The 6,724-nt window shown below is 34.0% G+C and overlaps 1 pseudogene; it reads left to right on the top strand.

Annotated features, from left to right (window-relative positions):
* The first annotated feature begins 2,605 nt into the window (after positions 1–2,605).
* Positions 2,606–3,474, top strand: LOC141500612 (ADP/ATP translocase 3-like; annotated as a pseudogene).
* The last annotated feature ends 3,250 nt before the right edge of the window (positions 3,475–6,724 follow it).

The raw sequence follows: 6,724 nt of genomic DNA on the forward strand, positions 1-6,724 counted from the left end.
ACATACACACACACACACACACACACACAAACACACAAAGAAACACATATATCCCTTGATGCAGTAATAATAATAATAATAATAATAATAAAACCAATCATGTCTAAAATAGAAAAAGAAAATTCTGCAAGCAATCAGTAAAAAGCAATTCAAATACTAAAGAGCCACAGTCTGGATTACACAGGATTACACATGCAAACTCAAGCTTATTATGTTCAATTATATAATGTCTTATGCATTTTGTCATTCTTTTTCTCCCTAGTGTTTTCTTCCATCTGTTTCGATTTGATTCTTCTCTCACAACATGATCAATATGGATCTATGCTTAGCATGGTTATAATTGTAGTGTATTAGATTGCATTCTTTCATAGGAAGGAGTAAAGAAGGGAGAGGATTGGTTAAAAGCTAATATTACAAGTAGTAAGAAAAACAAAGAAACAATCAAGCAAACAAATGGCTGAATGAATTAATACAAAAAGAAAGAAAGAACCTGCAGTGGGAAAAAAAAAAAACAATAGCAGGTAGCAATGGGTAGAGCATTGGCCAGGGAGTCAGGAAGCCCTGAAATCAAATTCTTTCACAAATACTTGATAATTTGTTAGTTTTGTCTCTTCAAGCAAGTCACTTGGCTAAATTGTGTGTGCCACAATAATAATAATGATGATGATGATGATTATGATAATTATAATTATTATAATAATATCATTATAATTAAATAGTAACAAAAATACAAAAAACGAAAAATAGATCAGAGTTGAATATTTGAGCAATTCATATCAGGGATATAGGGAAAAAAGAAGTAGAAGGGTTAACTTTGATAAACACAAAAAATTTAAAGGGAAAAAAGTGGCAGGATATAGCAGTTACAGAAGACCTAAAATGTTATTTTGCATTGAGAACTTGATATCACTCATTGTTACTAACTACAAATTATCCTTATTTATTTATGCATTAATTATTATCTATCCTAAAAAGATTGATAAAGGAATAATCTAAAAGCATGATAAATGACTGTGTTTTTTTTACATTAGAATCCACCTTGAAACCTTGATGATTTATGTACAAAATATAGCAGTTCTGTATATATGCCAGAGAACAGATCTTTGTTCCATTGCTGACTCATGATTCCTTTCCATTGATGAAACATTATTTACAATGCTCAAGTGACTAGTATCTGAATTAAGTAAATTAGCCTAAACAAAAGTGTCCTATAGCTTATTGGTTTTTAAAATAAAAATATTTAAGAGTATATTTGACATCCATGTCAGTCCCATAATTCTTGTCTAAAATTATTAACAGTATCAATATTAATTAGAAATATTGGATATTAGATTCTATGGCATCATGTGGAATTTTTCAGTGTTGTGGTTTGAGAATAAGTTTCATAATTCCCTGAAATGATTCCATGAAGAATGTGTGCTTTAATAATATTGTTATTAAAAGTAGGTAAATAAAAATATAGGTTAGATATGTGGTAGAGTGGATAGAATGTCAGGTGAGAATTCTGTAATAATCACTGAATCCAAATCTTATCTCAGACACTAGTTTTACAATTATGGGAAAGTCTTGCCTTAGTTTTCTCATCTGTAAAATGAGTTGGAGAAGAAAATGACAAACCACTCCAGTATCTTTGCCAAGAACATCCTAAATTGGGTCACAAAGTGGCAGACATAACAAAAACAAGTGAATAAGATGACAACTAAAATTATGAGTGATATCCTGACATACTAAATAAGGCAATGACCTTAGAGGAAGGAAACCAAGAGATGACCATTTAATGAGGTAATTCTCTATGATAAAAAGTTGCAGGATAATGTTTATTGTCATGGGTAGAGTACTTCCCTCATTAGAAATATCTTCCATAAGAATAGAAATAATGAAAATAATGATGATGATGATAATAAACTAATAATAATAATGACTTCATCTCAAATTTTCCTCTATACCCTTAATCTCATTTCTTATTTCTCCAATGACTGAAAAATATCAATGGTATTTGATTAGCAACCAACTTATCATGTGTTAAGTATAAAATCCATTTCATCTATGCAATATAAAGAGAACATCACTATTAAGAATAAAGGTTAGATTGTTTATGTAAAGGACGTTTATGTATGCAAAAGTTAAAATTCAACTGGAAGATTTTTGGAGTAGATAATACCTGCACAATTCAAGGTGTAATACTTTTTTCTGGAACAGTAAAAATAAAATACAATGATTTTGGAAGTCTCAACCAAATTGTTTTATTAATTTTTAAAAGGGCCCATCACCACAAGTCCACTATGCAAAGATTACTAATCCCTGTAAAAAAGGGGGGGGGGGGGATAGTGTCTTATCTTCTCAGAATATATGATGAACAGCATGAAAACAAATATTTCTGGATCAAAATTCAACACCACTATGTGGCAATCTACTATTTTAATCCAAATGCCCACCCACTATGGTTCAAGCTTAAAAAATGTGTCTGAGATTTAAAACAATAAAAGGCTCCCTTTCGCTCCGAGCTGTAGGAAGTGGCTGTGCGGGCGGCACCGACTTCTCCGGCTTTCGGCCCTCTCCCGCCGGCTTTCTCCTCCTAACTCCAGCTCCTTCTCCCGCCGCAACCATGACAGAACTGGCCATCTCCTTCGCCAAGGACTTCTTGGCCGGCGGCATCGCCCTGGCCATCTCCAAGACCGCGGTGACCCCCATCCAGAGAGTCAAGCTGCTGTTGCAGGTGCAGCATGCAACTAAACAAATTGCTGCAGATAAGCAGTCCGAATTCCAAAGGAACAAGGGATGCTTTCTTTCTGGCGGGGCAACTTAGCCAATGTCATCAGATATTTCCCCACCCAGGCCCTTAACTTTGCCTTTAAGGATAAGTATAAGCAGGTGTTTTTGGGAGGAGTGGACAAGCACACACAATTTTGGAGGTATTTTGCTGGCAATCTTGCCTCTGGTGGTGCAGCTGGAGCCACTTCTCTGCTTTGTCCATCCCTTGGATTTTGCAAGAACCTACTTGGCGGCTGATGTTGGGAAGTCTGGCGCTGAAAGAGAATTCAAAGGCCTGGGAGACTGCCTTGTAAAAATCACCAAGTCTGATGGAATTCGTGGCTTGTATCAAGGTTTTAATGTCTCAGTTCAGGGTATCATTATTTATAGAGCAGCCTACTTTGGAATCTATGATACAGCAAAAGGTATGCTCCCAGATCCAAGAACACTTACATTGTGGTAAGCTGGATGATTGCACAGACAGTGACTGCTGTAGCAGGTGTGGTCTCCTATCCTTTTGATACCGTAAGGTGGTGAATGATGATGCAGTCTGGACGCAAAGGAGCTGATACCATGTACACTGGTACAATTGACTGCTGGAGGAAAATTGCTAATGATGAAGGTGGCAAAGCTTTCTTCAAGGGTGCTTGGTCCAATGTTCTGAGAGGCATGGGTGAAGCTTTTGAGCTTGTCCTGTACGATGAATGGAAGAAAGTAATCTAAGAACATCCTAACTAAAAATGGAACCAGTAGATATAGATCATGTAGAATACTTAACCATATTTAGCATTTTTGGACCCTTGACCTTCAAGAAATTCCTGTTGTCTTTTTATTCAGGCCAGATCATATTTGTAGAAGAGCCAAGAACAGCTCTTAGAAAAAGGGACTCATGTATTGTGATCCATTATTCACACAGTGGAACTGATGATGATCCTGCCTATTGATTCTATTGGTTTCTGGGAAAATAACAGCTACTGTGGGTCCAAGAAAGCAGATCAACTTAGACCATCTAGTTTAAATGCTCTTTTGTAGGACCATAAATTTGTGTTTAAGTATTTATTTAAAAAAAAGCATGTCTCCCATTTGTACTTAAACACTATATATATATATATACATATATATATGTATATATATATATACTATTTTGCACAAAACAATAAATACACAGAAGACTCTTAAAAAAGGAATAAAAGGCTCACTACAGGGTAGAACTTAAGCACTGACAAAGAATAAATTTGCAAATGTCCATTACGCAATTTTATTCGAGAGAATGAACAAAATTTATGATAAGATTTTGTGTCTCAGTCATTAGTATAAAAACCTTAAAAAGAGTTATTAATCTTTATGCCCGGATATTTACCAAACTATTCATCATATAGTAGGTGCTTCACAAATAATTACTGAAACAAATACTTGTGAAAATATAAAAATTGCGCGACCTAGTAGTCTACAAGAATATTACTCCTGTCACAAAAAAGGTAGAATCAGTTGGTCAGACTTATCTATTAGAAGATCATCATTCTCCTTAAACTAAGAAATAAAAAGTTTTCTCATTACCAATATATATGGATCAAAACATCAAATTGAGAATTAGAAAATAAGGATTAATTCATGGACCAGTGGACAGAACATTGACCCTGGAGTAAGAACGACCCTAGTTCAAATTTGGTCTTAGACATTCAATACTTACTAGCTGGGGTGGCTAGGTGGCGCAGTGGATAAAGCACCAGCCCTAGAGTCAAGAGTACCTGGGTTCAAATCTGGTCTCAGACACTTAATAATTACCTAGCTGTGTGGCCATGGGCAAGCCACTTAACCCTGTTTGCCTTGAAAAAACCTAAAAAAAAAATACTTACTGGCTGTGTGGCTTTGGAAAAGTCACTTAACTCCATTTCTTTGCAAAAATCTAAAAAGGATAATTAGAAAATAACCTATATTGTAACTGACAAATTATCAAAGAACTCTTGTCTATGATCACCCAGATGTCACATTGACCCATACAAAAGAATAATTTTTATAGCTATCATTATTACAAATACTAACTTCCCAATTATTGGGAATCTTAAAAAAACCCTTCAAAAATAAAGAAACTTAACTGTAGAAAACAAATCATGTTGGAATAAGAAGAAATTTATATTGTTCAGTGCTGAAGTTGTCCACAGATAGCTTTCAGTATTCTTAGAGATGTTCATTCAATTGGTAAAATAATCATATAATGAAAGCGTATCTAGGTTTTTTAGTAGATAAAATCCTTAGCTTAAAATCAAAGAGAGTTATGTTTAAATCTAATCTCAAACTTCACTACTTGTATTACCCTGGGCAAAACACTTAACCCTTGACACTCTCTCAGTTCCTTCATTATCAAAATATGCTTAATAATAGGTCCTAACTCACACAGTTGTGAGGATGAAATTATTTAACATATGGGAATGATTTTGAAACCCCCAAACTGACTTGGTATGGAATAGTTAAAAGTTTGCACTACATTTCAAAAAAAAAAAAAAGATGAGAGGATATAATAATGATGATGGCAAAGATGATGAAAACTGATGGGTAATGACTATGCAAGTAGCAACAACAACAACAAAACTATGGAGAGAAAAATGATTGGAAATGGTCAGAAAAGTTTGACTAATTTGCTAATTAGAAAACAAATTAAAAATTGTATTTGCAATTTGTAAATCAATGCAATTAGAGACTAGATTAAAAAAAGTCAAAAATGCAATTAAACTATGGGACATAAGTTCAATGATACATAAATTTACCAGAGTTCCATGAAATATTGTGGTCTAAATTAGATTTTTCCTCTAAATTCATAACTAGACTTTTGATTCTGTTACCATAATCAATTTCTATTACAAAGGAATGTGTGCACTGAACCCACTATATCAATAACTTAGTACCATGAGGATCAAGTTAATACAAAGTTGTAGAAGTATCAAACCTAGGAAAGTACAATGGTCCCACACTCTGATGAGTATATTTTATATTTTTATTTGATTGATATTACTCTCTTCTGCTGATCAACCATGAGAAAAAGACTCCAATGAATACATAGAAATCTTAAAATTAAAAAAGAGCATTTAAAAGAAAATTTTTAGGGGAATTTAAATGCATTCAGAGAAACCTTTATTTAAAGGAATTCTGGAATTCTAAAAATGGAAGACCTCAGATATACATTCTAATGACATTTAAGAAAAAAGGAAAATAAGACCTAGAAAGATTATTGTTGTCCTTTGTTCTGGAAGAGGACCATTATATGAGGATTGTGATGGAATGACATTCAAGTGATTTGGATTTAAGTGAGAGAGGGTTGTGCAACAACAGTATCTCTTTTTCCTCTGGTGACAACTGGTCTAGGAACCATAAATCAAGATGTCTAGAGACAGATCTGGAAGCAGTAAGAGACTTTGATCTTTTTCATCTAGGTCTTCAACAGATTTCTGCTTGACTGAGACAATGCCCATTCAGTTAAGTTAGGTAAGAAAGAAAGAAATAAAGCAAATAATGATTATCCATTACTTGGTCAAAAAAAATCAGTCTGGGAGACTAAGAGCCTCTGAGTTTCTGGGCAAAAACAGAAAAAAAAATTGCTATCTAAATTCACTCTGATTAACTAATTACGAGTTACAAAGTAGGGCTTTGAATGAGACCTATTTTGGGGCAATTAGGGAGATTCAGAGTGATTTTGGCTGGTAAGCTCCAAGATATTTCAGAAAAAGGAAAAGAAAGACAGAAAGAAAAAAGAGGGAGAGTAACAGAAAGGCTTGAGAGGAACAAGAGAAAGAGGCTAGAAGGGAAGGAAGAAAGAAAGGAAGCAAAGAGACACAAAGAGAATGAGATGGAAATAAAGGCAGAAAAAAGGAGGAAAAGAAGGAAGGAAGGAAGGAAGGAAGGAAACAAAGAAACGAAAGAAATCACAGAAAATGTTAGATTCAGGACTAATTGTTATATTGAAAATCATGATTCAAAT

Source organism: Macrotis lagotis, chromosome X (genome assembly GCF_037893015.1).
Source record: "Macrotis lagotis isolate mMagLag1 chromosome X, bilby.v1.9.chrom.fasta, whole genome shotgun sequence".
NCBI lineage: Eukaryota > Metazoa > Chordata > Mammalia > Peramelemorphia > Peramelidae > Macrotis > Macrotis lagotis.